This window comes from Rhagoletis pomonella, unplaced genomic scaffold (assembly GCF_013731165.1).
Source record: "Rhagoletis pomonella isolate Grant_MI unplaced genomic scaffold, Rhpom_1.0 Rhpom_scaffold_00003, whole genome shotgun sequence".
Classification (NCBI taxonomy): Eukaryota; Metazoa; Arthropoda; class Insecta; order Diptera; family Tephritidae; genus Rhagoletis; species Rhagoletis pomonella.
This window is the reverse complement of record NW_023458557.1, coordinates 20,365,653-20,391,001: the sequence shown is the minus strand read 5'-3', so window position 1 is coordinate 20,391,001 and position 25,349 is coordinate 20,365,653. Positions and strand designations below refer to the sequence as shown.

General features: G+C 37.5%; 1 protein-coding gene across 1 annotated transcript in view; it reads right to left on the bottom strand.

Moving 5' to 3' along the window:
• The window catches only part of LOC118735059, a 75,992-nt gene that overhangs the window by 37,026 nt on the left and 13,617 nt on the right, over positions 1 to 25,349 (bottom strand). Inside the window, exons 3-4 of the mRNA XM_036464656.1 lie at positions 16,677 to 16,826; positions 14,802 to 14,924 (exon numbers count right to left, since the gene is read on the bottom strand). The gene's annotated coding sequence lies outside the window, so the exon portion shown is untranslated. The remainder of the gene's footprint in view (positions 1 to 14,801; positions 14,925 to 16,676; positions 16,827 to 25,349) is intronic.

Here is a 25,349-nt window from a genome sequence, read left to right as displayed (position 1 = left end):
CGGCATAGATCTGGCGAAAAGGGTGCCCACGAGAAGAGACATGGTCTGGTCACCACCAGGCCGCCTACGCAGAAAGAAGTTCTGCGCAAAAATACTTCCGGTCCCCTTTTACGGCAACACAGAAAGGAGAATTCTACTTAGTAAGTGCTATAATCCCTAAGCGCGGCCGAAGGCCGCCTACGCAGAAAGAAGTTCTGCGCAAAAATACTTCCGCCCTTCATTTCCGGCAACACAGAAAGGAGAATTCTACTTAGTGAGGGTTATAATCCCTAAGCGCGGCCGAAGGCTGCCTACGCAGAAATAAGTTCTGCGCAAAAATACTTCCGGCCCCCTTTTCCGGCAACACAGAAAGGAGAATTCTACTTAGTAAGGGTTATAATACCTAAGCGCGGCCGAATCCCGCCTACGCAGAAAGAAGTTCTGCGCAAAAATACTTCTCCGGACTTCGTCCGTCAGTTCATAAAGATGTCTCCTGACGTGCCTAGGCGAGGGCTCCTCTGCAAGCAGCTGTCTGTTTGGATGGCCACTTCTGTGGCTCCCGATCAGGAACTGCTTGCAGAGCATTATGTTGTGCTCCTTTACGGGGAGCATTTGCGCCTCGCCGTGGAGATGCTGTTCGGGCGACATCAGGAGGCATCCTGTCGCTGTTCTGAGTGCGGTGTTCTGTACAGTCTGCAGCTTCGTCCACTGCGTCCTACTAGTCCCCGACGACCACACTGGCGCTGCGTAGTTTAAGACCGGCCGGCCTATTGCCTTGTATGTTGCCAGCAACGTTTCTTTGTCTTTGCCCCAAGTACTGCCGGCTAGCGACATGAGGACCTTGTTGCGGCTCTGTACTTTATTGACAATAGCGGTTGCGTGCGCAGAGAAGGAGAGCAGGCTGTCGAATGTTACTCCGAGTATTTTGGGGTTATTCACCGTCGGAATTGGTGTGTCATCGACGTGAATCCCCAGCGGTAGCCTGACCTCCTTCGTCCAGGTTGTGAACAGGGTCGCGGAGGATTTCGTAGGGGAGAGGGCTAGACACTTTGCAGTGAAGAAGCGAGAAAGTTCGGAGAGATACCCGTTTACTTTCGAACACAGGTCATCAATTCGATTCCCAGTCGCCATGATCGAGCAATCGTCGGCATAAGAGACAATCGAGACTCCCTCTGGTGGTTGAGGGAGCTTTGAAATGTAAAAGTTAAACAGTAGCGGGGAAAGGACACCACTCTGTGGAACCCCCTCTTTTATTTTTCTGAGTTTACTCGTTTTGTCTCTAAACATTACCGACGAGTGTCGACCACTCAGATAATTTGCCGGCCACCGTTTGAACCTCTGTGGGAGAGAGGAGGCCTCTATATCTTCTAGTAGCGTGGAATGGCAGACGGTGTCAAACGCCTTTGACAAGTCCAACGCTACTAGAATCGTTCTCTCACAGGGACGGTTTCGGTTAAGGCCACGAGTTATCTGAGTGTTTATGGCGTTAAGTGCTGTTGTTGTACTGTGCACTTTACGGAAACCGTGCTGATGCATCGCTGGGGTCAAGTGGTTTGTGAAATACGGGAGTAGCAAGGCCTCGAGTGTATTCGCTACCTGGGAAAGGAGTGTTATCGGCCGATAAGAATCTCCTATGTTGGCAGGTTTCCCCGGTTTGAGCAGTGGGACCAGTGATAAGTCGGAAGCAATGCCCAGTAACGTATTGTGGTTGTACATGTCGCAGCAGAAGAAAAGCTTTACCTCCAAGCAAAAACTTGACTGGAAAGATCCGTTTAAGATTTACAAACGGCTGAAAGACGCAGTGTATCGAATCCAGATAATGGGGAGACCGAGGACCAAGATGAAAGTGGTCCACTTGGAAAGACTTGCAGCGGTTGGAGCGGCAAGTGTGTCTGATCGGGACGATCAGACTTAGGTGGAGGGCAGTGTGGCGCATACTGCGGCAACACAAAGCGAACAACGAGAAATAGGCAGAATGTCCGAGGAATGACGTAGACTGTTCCACAAAGAGAAACGTCAAGTTGGATGAACACTGCGAACAGCGAGAGAAAGAGAATGAGCGATGAACTTCAGAACGTTCGAGAGTTGCGATGAGTGCGAGCGCAGGAGGTATATAAGAGCCACGACACAGCGGAGCTGGAGAGTTACAAGTCAGCAAGCTACAAGTAAAGTGAGTTGCGAATAAGTAAGCTATAAGTTTAATTGTGATAACAAGTTTTGTAAAGCGTTGTAATTGCTTTAACGAGTATTGTTAAGTGTTTTTACGGAATTAGCAAGTATTGTAAATTGTTTGTTGTACAATAAAGTTAATTGTACTACAGTTTGGTCATCGTGAGCATTTATTTAACAATCCAGCGATACGAGCCGGAGGATATTTGGGAAATCCCTCAAGGTTTCGAGGATAATCGTAACAATATAAATATCGCGTGTCACTGTGTTCGTTTACGCTAATCTCCGATACCGCTTAACCGATTTCAATGAAATTTTGTGGGTGTGTAATTTTGGTTCCAACTTAAAAGATAGGAAAACCAGATAGTTATGAACCCGAGAAAAAATATTTTTTTCCATCGAAATTTTTTCTATGCTTCTCGCATCGTGCTTATCTAATATGCATATAAAAATCGAACTCTTCCTAAACGACTCGACCGATCTTTATGCAATTTTTGATGTTATATATGGTAGGTATGAGAATCGGATGTAAAGTATATTTCATAACGCTAGGTGCAGGGCGCGTAGCACCTCCCATACAAACGGAATTTTTCATATTGCACATCTCAGGAAGTGTTCATGGTAGACTACTCGAATATGGTATGGAGATATATGAAAGCATTTGCGTATTCATGGATAAAAATTATGGTTATTGGAAAAAGTTACGTGGCACCTCCCATACAAACCGAATTTTTCATACTGCATATCCCGGAAAATGTTCATGGAAGAGGTCTCGAACTTGGTATGGAGATATATGAAAGCAATCGCATACTCATGGAGATAAATTGTGGTTATCGGAAAAGGAGGCGTGGCACTTCCCATTCACATCGAATTTTTCATACTGCGTATCTCTGAATGTGTTCATGGAAGAGTACTGGAACTTGGTATGTACAAGATACATAAAACGCGACTGGTCATGAAGAAAAGTTGGGGCTATTGGAAAAAGGGACGTAGAACCTCCCATGGTAAATTACTCGAAAATGGTATAGAGATATATGAAATCAATCCCATGCTCTTAAAGAAAATTTGGGTTATTTGAAAAGGGGACGTGGCGCCTTTCAAACGCACTGAAACTATTACGTATCTTTGTATGCATGTACAGTTTTGCTAAGTTATTTAAGACGGCAAATATGCCTTCTGACAACCACCAAACCGTAATATTAGAAGACAAATGCGTCACTAAAAATCATGAACGTGAACTCCTGGTGAAAATGTTGGACCAAAATGTTTCAATACACGGTAAAAAAATTCGGTTTTAATTTTAAACTTTTTGGTCTACATATATGACCAAACTACATAAATTCAGTTTCAAATACAAACCTTCTAAATTTAAAATAAAGAGGGCACATATGTTGGGTTTAGAATTTAAACAGTTCGGTTTAAATTTTAAACCCAAACATTTTCATAATTAAGAATAAAAAATAAAAATAAAAAAATGCTCCGTCTGATGGGGATTGAACCCGGACAGCCTTAGTAGCAACCAATTGTATCAAGCAGCTTTGCACATTCAGCTAGAGCCACGCATGTAAATGTGATTTCATATGTTGAGTTTGAATCAACACCACATTTCACTGTGTGCAATATTTTCTATTTCGGTTTAGATTTTAAACCAAATTTTCTATATATGAAACCTAGAAACTAGAATTAAAACATTTTGGTTTGATTTTTAAACCACGAACTTTTTGGACTAAAATTTACACCACAATATATTAAAAATTGCTTAAAACTATTGCCTGGTTTAAAAAGTAGACTCTTAAAGGTTAAAAAAGACAGTAGTCCCAGCGCGGTTTAAAAATTAACCCCAAATTTTGTACCGTGTACAAAAAAATTATTTTGGGCGGGACGAAGTTCGCCGGGTCTGCTAGTGATACTATAAAAATAAAACTGAACTGTAAACTAATGAAGTGGACTCAGAGTGATCAAAATGGATTAAAAGAAGCGGAAATATAACATCTACTCCTGGTATAACCCTGCAGTAATAAGGCGGCCAATTTTCCGTAAAGGACCAGTACTTCACTGGTTAAAATTTGACTGGTCAGAATTGGACATTTGCTTGCATCGAAAATGTCAGCTTTCGACCAGCCCCCAAGGAATCGGTTTAGAGATGAACGAAAAGTACAGTTTGGCAGTGACAGAGTGGTCTTGTCTTGCAATTCAATAAAAAAATTTTAAGAACACCACCGTGTAGATGTCCCAATCGCTTGGTCTGGCCTTGAATCAAAGTGAATATTTGAACACACTTTTACATGCTTGGTTCTAGCTCAGTGTGCAGAGATGCTTGCCAGTATTTGTTAGCTTTCAGGAGGGTCCGGATTCAAATTCCGTCCGAGGCAACATGGTTATGAAGTGATAAAATATTTTTTTTTGTGTTTCCGAAATATGAAAAAGCATCTGTGATGTGCAGAACGCAATCATACTCCAACGAAAAAATCTCCAAAATTGGACTAGTCCAGGACTATCTTACGGTCAGTGTTGAGCAGACCGGTCCTTTTCCAATGACACGCCAATGCAAAAAATGGTTGTCGAAACCATTAACAGGGGAATTGTGAGGGACTAGTGCTGGTAACAATACGGACTATCTGAGGGCTAACCTAGGGTGTGTCTGAATTCCTACAGGGAACATCAGAAGCACCTACATCTAATCCGAAAAAGTGTTTCACAACACAGGAAGCCATAGAAGCATTTAGGCAAGATCTGGTACAAAAAGAGAAAAATATTTCGGGAATAATTGAGAGCTCACATCCCTTTTATAGACATTTTCAGCTTCAATATGAAGATAATATTATGCTCAGAATTCGTTGTACATATGATAGTAATTTCCTTCATCGTAAATTGAATATTTCTTGTTTAGAGTATCATCAAGTTGCATTCCAGAAAATTTTAAGTAATGGTGAATTTAGATTGTTTCTGGAGATGATACCACACTACGCTCAGATGTCACATTAATTGATATTAAAAGTTATAAACATGATATGGATATGGAGATATCTTAACTTTTAATACTATAAGATGGATTTATCGTATACATATGAAATCTAAAAAGAATATAAATGTAGTATATAACAAGATAAATTAGATATTTGGTTTTCATTATTCAGCGGAGTGTAATCGATTTCTTAATAAAATTGGTGGCTCTAATACATACTTTTTTTTGCAATTGTTTAACTAGGATTTGATTAGAATCTCCCCCTTTATAGAAACTCACAAGACTATTTTTTAAACGAATTAAAAAAAAAGTTTAAGCTATATGCAGTCATAGGAATATACGTTGGTTATAGACGTTCAGGGATTCTATTTTAATAAGAAATTTATTGCTAAAGAAGTCAGCATATCAACATATGGTTCATATATAACAACGTTTCTTATTCAACCTCCTTTTGAAGAATCTAATTTAACGAAACGGGATAAAACAACTAATAACTGGTTATATCATAATCACCATGAATTAAAATGGGAAGATGGTGATTAGAGTTTAATGACTGTTATTGAATGGATATCATTAATGAAAAAAAAATTATACATTCTATGCTAAAAGATTGGCGAAAATCAGATGGATTCAACGCTTATTCGGGTACGATATTATTTTATATTATTTAGATGATTTAAATTGTCCAAACTTAAAGAACTTATATAATAACAAGTAGTTTTTAAGAAAAAAACAAAACGGACTTCAGTTCATATATATATATATAGTTCACACCTAGAAGTATTATGCCCCTCTAATTTCAAAAATGAAATCGGTTTTTCTGTACCGGTTACTCATTTCGAGAAAACCGAGTTTTTCTTGCATTTTTATATGAAAATAGTCATTGTGGACATGTGTTGATATAAGTGGAAGGAGGCATCAGAATGGGCTGAAACTTTACACCTGAAAGGACTATATCACGGCAATTTAAGGAAAAAAAACGTTTTTCAGCATCTGTTACCATTTAATTAAAAAAATTTTATTTTTACAATTTTATAAAAAGGTAAAATAACTCATAATCATCGTAGACATATGTTTATAAAAACCGAAATAGTATTCAGAACTTGTTGAAACTTTACACCTAAAAGGACTAAGCCATGCTTATTTCAAAAATGAAATCGATTTTTCGGTACCGGGTACCCATTAAAAAAAAAAAGATTTTTTTTTACATTGCTATATGAAAGACAAATAAGGCATAATCATTGCTGATTGTGGTGTTTACGAAAACAGGAAGCAGTCGTCAGAATTTATTGAAACTTTACATCTGAAGTGTCTATATTACTCTAATTTAAAGAAAGTAATCCGTTTTTTTGTAACGGGTACCCATTAAAAAAACACCGAGTTTTTGCACATGATTATTTAAAAATGAAATATGGCATATCATTGTTGCTAAGTGTTCAGAAAAATAGTCTTAATAGTCAAAATTCGTCTAAACTTTACTTCCTAAGTGAATACATTATGGTAATTTGAAAAATTAAGTCGGTTTTCCTTACATGTTAACCTTTAGAAAAAAAAATTCTTTTGATTTCATTTAAAATAAAGCATAATCACTGTTAAGTAAGTAAGTAATAATAGCTGTTATATGGTAATAACATATAATATGTTAATAAAAACCGAACTAGTTGTTATAATCACTCAGTTTCAGAGTCCTCCGAAGAGGAGGAAGTGATCACTGATTCAAATGATTCCATGCTTTTGTCTGCTTCGTCACTTTCAACAATGTATTTATTAAAGCTGAGATCAGAACACTTTAAATATTTGTTTCTCTGTTTTATATTTCTTTTAAATGCAACTAATGGATCTGACGATAATATCAAACGAGTCATTAAATCCGTATTGCTTTGTACTCTTCCAGTTTTTCGAGAATGATTAAGCCGATATTTTCTTATGTTTTTGTGTGAACATTCTAAGGCTTCTTCTGATATTGAACCTTATAAAATAGGTGGAAATACAAATTAAGAAAATAAAAGAAAAGAAAATAAAGTAATAGGTATGTTATTTATTTTTATTTTCTTTTTGTTCGCCTTTCGTCTAATCATTGGGCGCTGTAAGGTGTCTCGATTGCATTTATTTCCTTACCCGAATTGGTTAACATATTATTTGTAAACTGGTGTCATTGCTCTATATATATATATATATGTATATATATATATATGTAAATCTTCGTATACCTTTGTTTTTGGCTCCCATACCGTGATGCATATTTAAGTATTTTAATTAGCTGATAATTTTTTTCATTTCAAAGCACCCTGTACCTCTTAATTTTTTTTTTGGCACTTTTAGCTTTAATTCAACACCTTATTTTTGAAAAGCGAGCCAAAAATTTAGATCTTAGGGCATTCAGAAAAAGTATTGTAAATATAGATCAGCTAAAATAATACCAAAAAAGGCATTTAGTCACTTTTTCAAAATTGAAAATTTTCAAATATTGGAAAAAGTTGGAAGAGATTTCGATTGTTTCTGTTAGTAGAAGGTCCAAACTACCATAACCAAAAAAAAAATTTCACGAACTTTCAAGATGTTTTTTTTTTTGTCTCCAAAGTATACCAATTTTCGGATTTTGGTATGTTTAATCATATATTTATTTATTAATAAAAAAAAAATATTTGTATAAATTTTTCTTCCATGAACCATACATTTTTTGGTTTGTCGCATACATCTTTATCAAAGTGCAAAAGTTGATCTTGCTAGGAATAAAAATGTATTTTTAACAAATTTTTAACTGCGACCACTTTTATGTGCGAATCGCCGAAATGAAATGGTATGTAGAAAATAGGTGTACTTTGAGGGGGTGTGTGAGGCTGAAAGTTGTTTTTATCACAAAATAACTTATGAACCTCTCTTAGTTGGAGATTTAGCTGTAACTTGACATCAAAACATCTAAGTTTCAAGACAGTCGATTTTTGTATTTTTGTCCACCTTCGCGGCACTGTGACATGCTGATATTCGCCACGGGCACCGTCTTTAGGCAGAGCCGGTGCACCAGTGTGTGGCAAACTTTGCTCGTTTGCGAGCAAGGGTCTATCTGATCCCGAGCTAAAAATTTTCGAGGCCCGATGTGTAGGTAAACCGCCACGGTGGGTAGAACGGTGACTGTTCCCGAAAGCTGCGTTAAAAGTAGGGGAAGTTGGCGTCGGGGAGGAAGACGGTGGTTTGCATGCAACAGGGTGTGATGCTTTTCCTCACAATATTGGCACGTCCCGTTGCTCAGACAGTTCTTGGCCGTGTGGGAGAGGGCTAAACATCACGAGCAATACCGATGGGGAAGCACAAGGCGCAGCCGGCGCTCATAGTTGGCATCTAAGAATCGCCTGCAATACCGGAGAGGATGCGACCGGTGGCAAACTCTACATTTGGACCTGCCTTCCCTGGCTGCGCGCTGGGCGGAGGCATCTGTCGGTGGCGGTGGAGGCGAGGCGCGTGGCGATGATGGTGTCGATCGGTCTTCGGGAACTAGTTCCATGGTCTTGATGCTAAAGCGGCAAAAAAAAGGAAAGTATTGACACGCAACACGAATTCTTTTATCGGAGCCTTTATAAATCTTTGTGACCCTGCCCAAGCGCCACTCGTTAGGAGGGAGATTTTCATGGCGAACTACAACTAGGTCATCGACGGCGATGTCTTTTTGAGGGGATTTCCATTTGTAGCGTATATGGAGTTCTTTGAGATATTCCTCTTTCCATCGAAGAGAGTGTTGCTGGCTAAGAGCCTTTATTTTTTGCCGCCGATTAATTATCGAGACTAGGTTTGCTTCTATGGAGGGATCGGGGGGAGAAAGTATGGGACCACCCGTGAGAAAGTGACCAGGTGTGAGGGCTGCACAATCTGCGGCGTGGTTGGAATTGGGCGATATCGTCCTAGAATTTAGACAGGATTCAATACGACAAAGTAGGGTTTGAAACTCTTCAAAGGTGATTTTTTGAGAAGCGGCGGTACGTCGAAAATGAAATTTGATGCTTTTGACTCCAGCTTCCCATAGTCCTCCCATGTGAGGAGCGCCGGCAGGGATAAAGTTCCAAGACACCTCCTGATGACTGTACATATTGCACAAAGACTCCCGCGACGTGGTTAGGAATTTCTTGAATTCCTTTTTCAAGTTAGCTGCCGCACCTACAAAATTGGTCCCATTGTCCGAAAAGATTTGCTGAGGGCAGCTTCGTCTAGATATGAATCGCGAGAATGCGCCAAGAAAGGTCTCTGTGGACAGATCGCTTGTACCTTCCAGGTGAATTGCCCTTGTGGAAAAACATACAAATATGCACACATAACCTTTGGTGATTTTACATGCTCTACCAGTGAAACTTTTAATATCAAATGGGCCGGCAAAATCGACTCCAGTATTTTGAAAAGGCCTGGAAAGGGTCGTTCGCTCTTCAGGAAGGGCAGCCATAATTTGGGATTGATTCCGCTTTTTATGAATGACGCAAGTTCTGCAGTTATGAATGACAGTCTTTATGAGATTCTTTGCATTTGGAATCCAATACTGTTGGCGAAGCAGCCGCAGCATCAATTGATTTCCTCCATGAAGAGAAATGTTAAGGATCAAGTGAACTAACAACCTTGAGAACGAACAACTATAAGGTAGAAGCATGGGATGTTTTTCATTATAAGATAAAATAAGCGAATTTGCGAGTCGACCATTGACTCTCATTATACCCTGACAGTCTAAGAAGGGATTCAAGGTTAAAATTTTGCTTTTCGGCGAAATTGGAGTTTTTGAAGTCAGACATCTCTGTTCTTCCAAAAAATGCTTCATCTGTGCCAAAATTATAAGCCGATAACGAATTTTCGAGATTTCCTCTCCGAAACCGCTAGCGATGGATACGAGTGGAATCTTCGAGTGTGCCGGTTAGTCCTGTTGTAAAACCGGAAGACGTAAGCTAAAACACGTAGTGCGCGCGGAAAAGATGAAAATCTTTCTAAGGGATCCTCATGGTTTGACACAAGCGAAGCGTGCGCCTTTATTTTCCTTGCTTCGATCGTGATATCGTCCAGGTCGTCATCCATTGATGGCCATTGCCCTGCATCTTTACCTAACCAGGAAGGGCCGTACCACCACAACTCGCTTGCGCATAAGTCCTGAGGGTATGCTCCTCTGCTGCCAAGATCTGCTGGATTATCCTTCGAGTCCACGTGATTCCAATGCCTAAATCCGACTAATTCCTGTATCTTTGCTACTCGATTTGCGACAGAGGTGGTGTAGGAGCAGGGCCGCTTTTTGAGCCACGAGAGAACGATGGTTGAGTCTGTCCAGCAAAATATGTTTTCCACCTTGAAAGGAAGTTCATTTAGAAGAGACCTAAGCATATCGACAACTAGAACCGCCCCACACAACTCCAAACGAGGAAGCGAAATAGTTTTTATTGGTGCAACTTTAGTTTTTGCTAATAAAAGGTGTGACGACACTGTACCGTGGTTTTCTACCCGCAAATATATCACCCCGCGTATGCCTTTTCCGACGCGTCGCAAAAGGTATGGACTTCGAATGGTGACTCAATGTTGAAATTCACCCAACGCGGAATTTTTATGACATCGATATACCTATAACTTTCTACAAAGGTTTTCCATTTAAAAAGTGTTTGAGAACTTATAGGCTGATCCCAGAGAGTACCATCTGACCAAATTTGTTGCATCACTATTTTAGCTACGACCACCACCGGAGCTAGCCAACCAGCTGGGTCAAAAAGTTTCGCTATCGTTGACAACACTTCTCGTTTAGTGTAGCTATCCTTTGAAGGGAGGGTCTGAACGCTAAAGAAAAATGGTCTAATCTAGCATTCCATCTAATCCCTAGTGCTTTTGTTGTGCTTGTCTCATCTAAAGTTAAAAATTCTCTCTTTAATAAATACTCATGAGGAAGATCCATGAGGATTTCCTTTGTATTTGAAGACCATTTCCTCAAAGAAAATCCTGCACTATCAAGTGCTTCTATCAGCTGGTCTCGTGCCTGTAAAGCTGTGGATACATCGTGAAATCCCGCTAAAACGTCATCTTCATACATAGAATCTCGTAAAATCTGAGCCGCTAGTGGATGTGAATCATGAGAATCCTGAGCTAACTGCCGAAGAGTCCTAATTGCCAAGTATGGCGCACAATTAACTCCAAACGTTACCGTCCTTAACTGAAAATCTTGTATACTACTATGTGGATCCTTTCCAAAAAGAATCCTTTGATAGGGCATATGAGACGGGTTGACTAAAATTTGCCTGTACATTTTTTGGATGTCACTATTAAACACGTAACACTTGGAGCCTCTACTTTCTCCATGTGCCCTAGATCCAAATATTCTTGAACAACCTTGTCATACTCTTCCTTTAAAGATGGATTTTTCGTTAACCTTGCTTCGTTACGAATAAATTGCCGAAATGCAATTGCTTGATCCTAGCTTAACATCCGTTGGATAAAAGTTTTTAAACGGTAGCGAAACCACGTATCTTCCTTCTGAATTCCTAGTAGTTGTTTTCAAGTACAGCTCTTCACAAAACATATCCTCGTCTGATTGAAGGTTATTTTTTGGGACTTCCTCTAACTCCCAGAACTTGCGTAGTTGACTATCTAACGAAATGTCCTCTCCCATTGAGACTTTTGTGGCAAAGCAAGAGACGTGTGCAGTGGAAGATGCCCCAGTAACAATCCACCCGAACACCGTCTCTTGAGACAGAAGGTTGTATTGAATACTACGCTTTACCCCATCTAACATAACCTTGGGGTACAAATCTCCTCCGATCAAAACATCGATAGGACCGCTTTACAAAAACTTCGAATCTGCTAAAGGTACTTTAGTCAGTTGTTCTAGAATGGATTCATCTATTGAGGTCGAGGGTAAGTTACCAGTGAGTTGTGGTAATACAAACGCAGTAGCTTCTATTAAATGATTTGGATCACGGGGTGAGCCTAAAACAAACGAACAAATTTTCGATGCGTTGTTAGAAACCTTTTGATTCAATCCCGAAATAACCGCATTTGTCTTGGAATACGGTAGTTTTAAAAGTTTTCGAAGTCGTTCAGAAATAAACGAGACTTCTGAAGCTGAATCAATTAAAGCGCGAGCTATATAAATTGAGCCCAAGTGGCAGATGTGAAACGTGGCGGTTCCAAGTAGAGCTGAGGATAAGCCTGACGATTTAAAATTTTCCTCAGCTGTCGACAACATATTGCTAGAAGAAGCGGACTGTATATTTGTATGGAATGCCTGTGAAGCAGTTCCACCTGCAGTTTCTTTTGGGGGTTGAGTGTTAGAAGACACTCTGTGAAGTAGAGTATGATGTCTACTTTTGCACTTAGTACTCGAGAATTGACTTTTACAGTCTTTTATCGAATGGCCTTTTGAAAGACAGTTTAGACAGCAGTTGTGTTTTTTAAGTGAACCTATCATTGATCGAAAGTGACAAGAATTTTGTACATAAACGCAAAGGATGTTGTTGTTTCGGACACATTATGCAGTAAGACTGAGAAATATTTGTCGCCAGAGACACCTTCTTTCGACCCGTCGGGTTGGGTTGATGTGAGAATGCTTTTTGATGTTGGTTGGTTGAATAAGATGAAGCTGAACATTTCACATCCACTATCGATTCCAAAGTTCTGAAGCGTTGAGTGAGGAATGTATCCATCTGACTCCATTCCGGTATAGCAGCTTTATCTAGTAGTGTTTGTTCCCACAGAGAAAGTGTTGTTTCAGGGAGTCGGTTTGAACACAGGAAGATTAGGATCGGATCCCAATTCCCAACGTTGACGTTATACGTTGCTAACGCTGATAGACATCCGTTTATGCCTCGCTGGAGCTCCTTTAACGCGGGTGCACTTTCGGTCCGAATGACTGGAAGCGAAAAAAGCAGCTTCAATTGCTTGTTGACCAAAACCCGTTTATTTTCGTACGCTGCCTTTAAATTTGACCATGCGATGTCGAATCCCTCATTTGATAGTGGGGGTTTGCTAACGATGTCTCGTGCTTCGCCGCTTGTTTTATGTCGAAGGTGGAAGAGTTTTTCGATGTTACTCAGATCCGCATTATTAATGTAAATCGCGGTGAAGAGATCACGGAAGGATGGCCACGACACATAGTCACCACGGAATATTTCTGTGGCACATGGCGGTGGGTTCAAATTATTGGAGCGCTTGGGTACTTGGGCAGGGGGCACATAAGAGGCAGTAGCAGCCGTCACGCTGTACTTCTGAATGCCTTCGCTAATGCGCGACAAACACGAAAGATAATCTTTAAAAGTTGAATTTTGTTTGGCCTTTACGGCTTCTACCTCATCTTCATCTTTCAGAGTTTGAAAGCATTTTTCGCATGCATCTTTAGTTTTAGACCAAATGTCTATCAACTCCGTTTTCAAACTCTCGAAAGAAATTTTCGAATGCTCGTTCAAAGTCGCTTCAACGAATCCCGCATTGAATTCGACAATCTGATCTGAGCACCTAGTGAAATAACTTGCTTGTCAAAGAACGAGAGTCGATTTATGTACAAATAACAAAGAACTAAATTATTGAAAAACAATTAATCGAAAAACAGCAAATACTGATTGGCTTTAAACTAATGATGTAAATATAGAAAGTTCCTACAGGGTCAATGCAAAAATTTCCTACTGGGTCACTTGTGCTAATATGTTTATGCACTTGTAGGTATGTAGGTGTGTATGAATGTAAATACACAGGCGACTAAGCAAAAAAATGCAAAGTCACCAGCTGAGCGCCAACACGAACAAAAGGTGCGTGCAATAGGAAAAAACCGAAAATGCACCGATACGGGTAAATATGTGCTGTATGTACTTGTATATAAATGTACGATTGTTTATATGTACTTAGGCACGCACAGTAAACTAGCGAAAAATGTCGCGATGCTGATTATATACACCAAAAAAAAAGATCTCTCAGTTCGAGAGATTGGAAATGTAAATATGTATGTATATAAACTTATGTATTTATATTTAGTAAATAAGGAATACACCAAATTCGAAGATAAATAATACAGATAGATGTGGCCGAAATTAATATTTGAATATACTATGCTCCAAGATTTTTAAAAAAAATTTTATTTTAAAGAGATCACCACCAAAATAATTTGATTAATTGGAAACGATTTAAATCTTTTGAGTTATCGAGATGCGTTTAAATGCAAAAAGAACGTCACTTTCTTGTACACAATGACCACATATATCTGTATATAAAAATGTATGTACACAAGTAATTTTGTATGCACATATGCACATATGTATGTATTTGCACACAGAATTGCAGAACCAAGTGAAAGAAAAGAAAACTCACTTATGTATTTATAGTTCGATTTATGCATTCACTTTCACGAGTTGCTTTTTTTGTATATACTTTAAATAATATGTATATGCTTTTGATATGCACAATATATTTATGTGGAAAGGTATTTATTTTTTTTTTATTTTTTTTTCACTGCTTCGACTATGCATATGTACATACGTAAATATATGCTTGTTTATGTATTTTCGCACTTTTTTTTATGTATTTTGCTTAATATTTGCACTTTTCCTGTACAACTTGATTAAGATGGCACTGATTTTTTTTTTTCGAAAATTTATAGAAGAAAAAACACTTTCGCTTTATCTTTTATTTCTACCTGTATCGTTTTTTATTCTTTTTGCAGAGCTCAACAATTTATGAATTTTTTCACACGCACCTGTATGTTTGTATGTATTTCGTTAAATATAGCTGAGTTGACTTGTTCGTGGTTTCCTCGGACTTTCGCTCCTCGATCGGGCTTTTGTTCTTAAAAATATTTGCTGGGTTTTTTCTTCCTTCTCTGCTGAAATTCGGGTTAGAGTTAGGTATTGATGTATGTACTTCCGCTGTTATGTTCGACGGCTCAGGAGGACCAAAATGTTTTGCTGAGAAGCAAAACCTACGTACGCCGGTGCGAACTCACGACGATGTATCACAAGGAAGAAAAAGAAATATAAACACTTGTATTAGAATAAGTATATATGTATGTAAGATGGTTTATTGCAAGCGCATATACGAAGTTATATGCCTTACTCAAATACTATGTACATAAGCAAAGTAGGACAAAGGAATGGATGTTCACAATATACATACGTATTGTTGATATTACCTTAAATAGTGATCGCTGACTCAATGCTGCTGTCGGTCTGGCTGCTGTCATCAAAAAGAACCGCAGTTCAAACCGAACATCGCATTAAATAATCTTGAACTTCGAAAGAAGCGCACCGGTAGTTTTCCCGCAGCCGTGCAGAACACTTACCAGTGGTTCCCAACTATTGAAGGCTTTTGGCTCCAACACATATTATAAAATATAAACATCATAATACAAAAATAAATATATTATTTGTCAACAACATTGAGTGCAAGATTATTCTACATTTTAGTTGAATCATTTTATGAAGTATAAAATAGATTACTAATATGTATATTTATATATGTTCTTTATCAAGAGTTTACCTCAATGCGTTTTATAAAGTTATGAAATGTGTATAAATAAGCTTGTTTAGGCCAGCGTCTTAGATATGCATTTTAAGAGCCACCCTATTTAACATTTGTACATAAGACAACAGTTAACTGCTTTCTATTGTCGAACGCTTGCTATGTTAAAATTTCCCTTGCATAGAAAGCCGTTCGATGGCAAGAATGATAGAATACAAGATTGCGCCAATCGAGCTGAGAGCAACTGGTCGTGACGTTAAAATATACCAGAATGAGAGAACAAGACGAACTCGACAAGAAAAAGAAGAAGAAGAAGCATCGAACAAAAGGCAGTGTTGCCAAGTTTTCAATTTGAAAAAGCACCAAATTTTTATTGGTGTATTTTATGGACTTTATATGAATACATAAGGATGCCGATTCAAATTAATAAAAATCAATGTGTTTCTTGCACAACGGTCGAATTCTTTTGGCATGATTGAAGGTGCTGCACATATTTCGTTGTCGCTTATGATTGTCACTGTGCCATGAATTTTATTTAAATTTTTGTAAAATTGCTTACCACACTTACGATTGCTATAAACTTTGCACCACACTCAATAATTTTTGCGTTTTGAATACCCACTAAATTTGGTGCGGAAAGCATCAAGTTGGCAACAGTAAATGTAAACAAAAGTATTTTATGACATCAGCGATTAGGTGGATGCTGTCAAATCGACGAAGAGAGGGTTAGCGGTCCGCGAATGGCGCGACCTTTATTTTCTGGATCGTGGTTCGATGGGCTCACTAAAAAAAAGAACGGACTGTTACTTGTTTTCCGAACATCCTTTTGAGAAGACGTCATCGTGCCACCAATTTTCACCGCCTCATCTAACTATATACATATATAACCTGAAAATACAATTGTACATATTAATATATTAAGCAATAAAACCATTGTTAATTCTATTTGTTAATACAAACTTCCTTGTGTACTTTCTTCTAATTAAAATACATCGGTGCAAACGGGAAACTGGGTTATTACCAATTTGCGGCACACCCGAAAACTGCGCTCTTGCCCATACTTGCCCGATGAACATGGTCCTCCGTCGCCGTGAGCAAAAATTATAAGAATTACCGGATATAAGCCAGAACAAAAACGCTAGGCAGCTTTAACAGCCGAGAATAAATTTTTCCAGCAGCATTGGATACGACAATTCCGCAATCCAGCACATCAGCTAATCAAGGAGCCCATACGTGGTCGCTACAGTACAATTGAATTCATCAGCTACAAAAATACAGCATAAAGCACATTAAAAAGGTACGTGGTTTTTTGAAATATCACAGCTCTTGGTTGTATTTTTTTTTTTGGTGAAAAGTTTCATATATACATAAAAAGAAAAGTGTGCGGGTGATTTTATGAAAAATTAGAAGCGAAAAGACGTATTAAGTGCACATAATTACAGTCCACTAACATATTTGTTGTCTGTCCACTACAGGCACAATAGCCCTACTGCTAAATGCGCGCGAAAATCGGTTCAAACACATTGCTTCAGTGAAATAAAATTCCTTAAAAAACTGCAAAATAATAAGTTTAGAATCGGATTTAAAGTTTATGTAACGTTCATAGTGCGATTTATTTCAAATATTAGAGTTTCGTTTAAGTGGCATAAAGTGTATTAAATACTATACAACTCGCAAGGTTGCAGAGGCTTAACCTCAAAATCGCTATTTCGATTTTATATTAACAAAGTCCCTACCGCAAGGTATAGATTTACACCGATTTCAGAAAAAGTGTTATATATTTGCATCGGGTACACATATATACGTGTTTATCAAAAAGTATAAGATTAAATTAAATCTAATTGTCGGGTGGCGACCAATCTGATCTAGTGCATAATCGAAGCATAGCACACGCGCACATACATATAGTACTAAATAAAGCGCTTATGCATATATGTACATAGATACAATGAACAAGTTACAAGTTTTAACTTTTTATTTACAAAGTTGTGGAGTTGGGAGGCATATTTTGTGTTTTTTTGCAACGAGGGTGGCTATTTGGTGATATTTTCAATTGTGTCATTCACTATCGTGGGTGTTTTCTTTGAGTTGCTTATTCTGAGGAAAAATCTTGAGATATCTTATTAGGTTGTGGTTAAAACTTCAAAATGGAAACATACATTCGCTTAGCTGACTCGGTTATTGAATTTGATATCGAATTTCTTGGCACACCAACAAGTGAGCACACCAAGCATTCGCTGAAAATTCAGCAAGAGGAGCTAAAGGTGATGTGGGAGAAAGCCAAAGCACTTTTTGATGACTTGCCGGCTACGGAATCAATTGGTGCTAAAGATATAAGTTCGATACGTAAGAAAGGTAAAACGTGCTTTGCATCTTTTGTGCGTTGTATGTCCAAAATAAACGATTTATCGGAAATATTTGCAAAATCCGAGAAGGAAGATGAGGACATGTCACACAGCATAATTTACACCTACCGCCTTGTGATATCGACGTATTCAAAGGCGATTATTTGTCATGGCCAACATTTCGTGACATGTTCACGGCTATATATAAAATGAACAAGCGGCTTACACCCATTCAAAAACTTTATTATCTTAGTCAGAAAACGCAGGGTGAAGCCAGAGAAATTGTTAAGAAATGTGACCTGACAAATGATGGTTTTAACATAGCCTCGAAGAATTTGTGCGACAGGTATGAAAATAAAAGGATCCTAGTTAACACCCAGTTGAAGATACTCTTCAATTTACAGGCGGTGGAAACAGAATGCGGGAGTGCAATTAAGAGAATGCAAAGGGATATAAACAATTGCATATCTTCCCTAAAGAGTCATAAAATTGACATTTCAACCTGGGATCCAACAATTACATACCTCTGCTCCACAAAACTACCAGAAGATACTCTTTCACTGTGGGAGCAATCAGTGCAAAATAAAACAGAAATTTCCAGGTGGGCTGACATGGACAATTCTTGTCAAGTAGATTCCAAACCTTGGAATCAGTCTCGGGGTTAAGAGGAAACAAGGTTTCTAAAAGTCCAAAAAGTTCAAGTCATAAACATACCTCTGAACCCCACAAAAGAAACTTGGCACCTTCCAAACTAGTGTAAGCAAATTTACTTGCAAAATGTGTCAAAGAAATGATCACAGATTGCATATGTGCCAAAAATTCTTGAATATGTCGATATCTGATAGGATCGCTTTTATTAAAACCAACAATAGTTGTTTTAACTGCCTGTCCTTCGGGCATACGGTGTCGAAATGCACGAGTTCCTACAACTGTGCCGATTGCTATTCTCGACATCACACCCTACTCCATATACAGCAGAGCTGTGTAATGAATCAATTGAGTGTGCATTCTCATTTTTTTTGTTTCAAAAATGTGATTGTTTGATTTAAAAAATTTAACAACCACTCTTGAGATTGGTTACAAATCGTAAACACAACATATGTAGAGTGTTATGGAATGGTTAAGACCCATTCTCATAGAGAATGTGAATGCAAAAAAAAACTCAATCGTGTATGATTGTACGGTTATGGGAATGCAATCTGTCATTATCAATCAGTACTAATACTATTTGTTGTATCAGGGTTGATATTTGTGTACTCAAAATATGAAATCTGAAGATCGCCATCTCCCTTAAAATAACTAAACAAATATTTGGTGCTGAAATATTTTTCTAAGTGTTTGGCCGAGCTTATCCTCAAAGTTGAGGCATGAGTTCTGTTGTGGTGACACAAATGGAGACACTTACATATTTAAGGCTGACACCGAACGCCAAATGGCGGATATATACTCGAAGGTTTGTAATTGCGTGCCGAAAGGACTACTGCTATTTTGGGTTATGATCTGACCAGGGATCTAACCGTGGTTCTATGGAGTGGAAGTACGCACATGTATGTATATATTATTCCCTTATTTGTTCTCAAAATGCATAAAAACTATAGTACGCTTGCAAACAATTAATAACATTTTGTGATAAATAGTTTTACAAACGTATTAGGACTCCAAATTTGTGTTTTAGTAAAATATCAATTAAATAAATTATTATTGTAAATTATTATTACAATAAATAGATATAAAAATGTTTATATTTGGCAACTCTTAGACTTTTCTTTAATTGTAACAAATGACAGATGTAAACAAAATAAAAAAATTTTTGTAATTTTACAAATTTAAAGAAAACGGGCATTCTTTACAAAAAAATATAGTAAGGCATCGAATTGCGCATATTTTTCTTACAATACCAAGTACCTCCAAGAAGTGTTAAACCACTAAATACCTTAAAAAACGCCTTCAAAAATTCGAAACGAGAGCGAAGTGCAGTGTTCAATTGTGATCGAAATTGCAGGCAAAATTTGTGCGTTTGTAATTAATGTTTTATTTGAAGAAATGTTGCCCCTTGTCATTAAAAATAAGCAAACCAAAGGCCTCCTCCCCACCCGCCTTCCCACTGGTGGTTACACAATACTTGAATAGCGTCTTAATTAACATTGGCTTGTTTTGTGCACGCACGGCCATTTAAACAGGCATGTCTGAATCGATTTCCTTCATCATTCTTAGCAATTTGATGTGAATTTTTATTGTTATCTGTTGCAAACAGACATTTTAGGAACTAAATAGGTTCTAAAATCTCTGTACACAAGCGCACTTATTTTTAACAGTTTCCAGTTTATGTAATATTGATCAAAACAGCTTTTATTTATTTTATGTATTATGTGATTTTTGGAAGTGTCGAATACAAAAAAGTGCTGTGACTGGGTTTATGTAATTTAAAATTGTATTGATCATTACTAATAATAATAGAAAGGCGCTTACACATCGATGGTCCTCTGCAATAACGACACAACTCAAAATTTCATATATTTCAGTAGAGCCAATTAAAGACTTTTTGTTTCGTAATTTCGCAATAATATGTCTTGGAACGGAATAATTCCGGATTATTTACAGTCATATTGTAAGCTTTCAAATTATGTCTTTTTCTAAAGATTCAGTAAGTGTTGGTCTGCAAAACTACGAAATAAGTAACAACTCGTATGTAGTTAAACGAAAAAAAAATCCATTTGTTTTGCTGAAAAGTGTCGTTATTTCAGAATTTTTGGCTTATGCCAATATTCACGATTAATGTTAGATATTTGTCACTGTTCAGTAGTAGAGATGGGCACGGGCCTAAATTTTCAGGCCCGGCCCGGCAAGAGTGCAAAATCAGCTTTTAAAACACGCACGAGGCCGCACGTTAAGAATTTTAGTGGGGCCCGGCCCGGCCCGGCCCGGCACGACGGGACACGTCCCAGGCCGGAAATAAAGAGCCAACTTTTATTGTATGTATACATATGTACATATTTTTAATTTTGTGTTTATGTATGTATATTTACTTAAGCGAATCAATTTTTTACATCAAAGTTTTTTTTTTATGTATTTTCTGGGAGTGGAAGTGGAAGGTATTTTATGTACAAATATGTAAACAAAACTACTAAGGGTCTTATTTTTTCTATCGGTTTCCAAGTATTTCTTTTTTTGCTTTTTTTTTGATAAAAACAAAAGCTTATCTAAATTTGTAGTATTGGCAACGCGCTTTTTCGTGCTTATTCGTGCTTTTATGAAATTTTACTGAACGCCCATACACGCACGAGTTCGTGCTGACAGCAAATATTCCGGCCCGTACCCGCGGGATTATACAGGGGCCCGTGCCATCTCTATTCAGTAGTAAGGATTGGCTACTTCGGTTTTATTCCAAATGGCAAAACTTTGCCGCTGCCGGATTGGTAACAACAAAGCCTATGTCGACTTGCCTCAGAAGAATATGGTTATTTATAAACCTAATCCACTATATAACTCAAAAACCTGAAATTTTTAGTTATGCCGTTATTGCAGAGGACCATCGACATATGTTAGTGTTTGGCCGAGCTACTCCTCCGATTGTGGCATGCGCCTTGATGTTGTCGCACAAAGGAGAGGGACCTACAGTTTTCACTATTACAAAAAACTTTTTCCTTTTTTATGTTGGCCGGAACCCTCACCCTGCGGAATGGTAGTAAAAATGTTCCAATTATAAGTTCCATAAATATAAGGAGACTTTTATTGTTTAATTTATTTTTTGAACATAAACTTGTATCTTGAACTTCTTTTTCCAAAAAGTGAGGATGTCAAAATTTTAATAGATATCGCATGTACGGTAATTTTCCCAAGATATCTCCTAATAGATAAGTTCATGAAAATTATTCCAAACGAAAACTTAAAATTGATAAAAAAATAATAACTAAATTTAACTAATTTATATTAGAGGTTTGAAGTTTATCCCACTGTAAGTATGAAATCTTCGGCTATGTGTTTCCATTGTTACTTTTTCATCGCTATATCAACAACCTGACAATTAAGAAGATTGTGACGTTTCATGCTACCATACGTAATATCTTAAATCCTTCAAATTTTATTATTAACCTTTTGTTTGTTTAAAAACATTTTCTTCTTAGATTCGAAACTTGATCAAGCAAAATTGCCTTTGTTTTTGACTAAGAGATGCTCAATAAGCTCATAATTGTAGTTCTCACTTGCATACATAACAATAAATTATTAATTTTTGTTTCACACCAACTCCAATATGGAATAGTAAAATATATTTTGATCTTACCCAAATAAACAACGATTTAGTTCAATGGTCAAGGGCATATAGAGTATAGGGTGGTAATGTGTTAAAGTCTTAGGCGCATATTCATAGTCATATTTAGTACTCAACTAAGTCGAAACTATTCTAAGTCACAACTAAAGCTTTTAGTTTCGGCTGCAGCTGCAACTAAATCGTAACTAGGAAGAAGTATTTTATCAAATTAAGGGAAAACAGACGAAATATGTAAAAATTAAGTTGGTAGAGGGTGATTTTGATAATATTGAATAATCTCCAATTAAAATTTACAAAGATCGATCCATTTTAATCGGAAGATCAAATCAAATGCGTATTACAATTCGAATAAAGCTAAATCACAAATTTATAATTGGAATAATTTAGATAAATTCTCAAATAATAAGTCAGTTTTACGCTAGTTCTTTTAAAGTAAATTTGTGCACAACATTTAGATATCTACTATTTGTATGTTTCACAGCATGCTTTCGATAAACATCGACTTCACATCACTGTGGTTGTTCTGGCTATTTCACACAATTAACAAGAAAATGATACCTTATTCTTTTGCATAATCATGCAATGAAAATAGAAAATTACATAAAGGGATGATCAAACTTGACATTATTTAATAAAAATGTAATTTTTCCAAAATATATATAAATATTGTAAAGAAAAATCTATACATTTTCACACTCGTTTTGCTATATCGTAAACTAAGTCGAAACTACTTAGTAGAAGTCTGAAATGCTACTATGAATAGAGGTAAATTTTAAGTTGGTACTTAAATCTAAGTTGCAACTTTGTTAGTTTCGACTTAGTTGCTGGACTATGAATACGCGCCTTAAAGTTTTTAAACGTAAAATAACGGCTAATATATTTTTAATCGTTTTGTAATTTAACCAAAATTCATTAGAATCCACTTACACAAGTAATTAAATACTTTTCAACATGCATTAGCAGAGTGCACTTCTCTTTTGTTTACAACTTACTTGTCAAACCCACTACATCGGATCACATTTACCAGAATTTACCACCAAAAAATCGTCGGACTAAAACTGGTAGCTTCTGACAAAGAGATGACCTTACTTACTCTCTTATTTGTCCTCTCAGTTGCCAGAAAACCAAGTAAGATTTCCGGTAAAATCTGAAAATTCTGGTAAAAAAAAATGGTAATTTCGGACTCATGCGGGTTCACAACTAAATAATATTGGGAATACTTTTGAGGTATTTGAAGAGGGTTGCGACCTGTTTGAAACTAAATTTATTTATAATAATCATATTTTGGCCTTGACACTTTTGCTAAGTTTTGGCCGAGCTTCTCCTCCGATTTGTAGCGTGCGCCCTTGCTGTCACACAAATGGGAGGGACCTACAGTCTTACGCCGACACCGAACGGCGATTCAAATTTTTATGATGAGCAGTTTTTTTTATTAAAGACACTGAGATTTTTAAAATATTTTCACTAAAATTTTATTAACCTAAATGTAAAGCTGCGAAGTAGTTATCTAATTTAATGTAAATTTTAAACATTTTGAAGATAAGATATGAATTATATTTAAAACGTAAATGTTAATACAACTGTTTTATATATAATCCCAAACCTATGATATAAAATCGCCTTTACCAAAAAACTTAAATTGGGTAACGCCGGTTTGAATTCTTACAATTGAGCAATTGTCAAAAATCTTCCTTTTTATCAAAAAGTTGTTTACCAGGGTGTCTTTGAACTAATGATTGGTACTGAATTAGAGAATGCACACACATAAAAGATTGCAGCCTTTTCAATACGGATTCAGTGTTAAACCTTTTTTTGATTGGGCATTGGTTTTTTCAATCTTGCTATGAATATGTTGATGTGTGAGTTCATAACTGCTTTGAGTGAATGGAAAATTAAAAAAATATAAACCCCAATCTTAAGCGAAGAATAAGTAATGAAAACTGGATAGAAAAAAATTTTTGATTTAAAATTGAAAATGATTTCACACTTACACAGCTCTGATATACAGGCGGTTCCAGGTAAAACAACGACAAAGGAGAATACAGCCAATCCAGTTAACAATGGTGCATCGATATCCAGGCAGGCACAATTACAGAACCAATCTTCAAAGGGAAAAGGTAAAGCGGTCAGATATGTGCAATCACATCACGCGAATTCCAGCAAAGGCCTTTTACTTGGGACAGCTCGAGTAAATATTCATTTTAACGGTACTAACTTTGCGAAGAGCGTTAATTGATTCTGGCTCTTAGTGTTCCTTCATCACGGAGAGGCTCAGACGCAGAATCAACTATCCGACCAAGAAGATGTTAGCACAAGTTTCGGGCATCAATAATTCTGTTTCAGCGCAAGTGAAAGAATCGTGTTCGATTCAATTGCGGTCACCAATTGACCCTCTTATTTCTATTGATGCCCTTGTGTTAGTTCTACCAAATCTGACAGGGAATTTGCCTACTTGTCATGTTAGCGCACTCACCCAACAAGTTTTTCCTGATCTTGGTTTGGCAGACAAAAGGTTTTTTGTGAATGAGCAAGTCGACCTAGTTCTTGGAGGAGATATATATCCCCAAATAACATTAGGTGGAATTAAGAAGAACGTTTTCAGTACTCTCTTAGCGCAAGAAACAGTATTCGGTTGGATACTGACTGGTCGCGCTGATGCAGCCAGCCCAACCAGCAATAATCGAGTTTCATTTTACAATGAGGTTGCCCTTGATAAACAGTTATGATCATTCTGGGAACTGGAGAATCTGCCGAGAAACAGAGCGCCAACAACCGAAGAAACGCAGTGCGAGGAGCTCTACAAGCGTACGACCAAATGGAACCCAGACGGAAGGTATATCGTTTTGTTTCCATTCAAAGCGGAGTTCACGGCTGATACCAAATTGGGGCCATCACTGAGAATAGCGTGCTCGCAATTCTACAAAAACGAGACACGCCTCAAGAAAAATCCAGATTTGCAAGCGGAATACAACAGGGTCATACTGGAGTACGAGACAATGGGACATATGTCAAAAATCAATGCACTTCAGTTGGCCGATGCAGTCGACAATTACTATCTGCCTCATCATGCCGTGATAAAAGAAGAAAGTATATCAACAAAGGTTCGGGTGGTTTTTAATGCTTCGTCTTCTTCAGCGAATTGGGTCAGCAAGAACGATGTTCTTTTACCAGT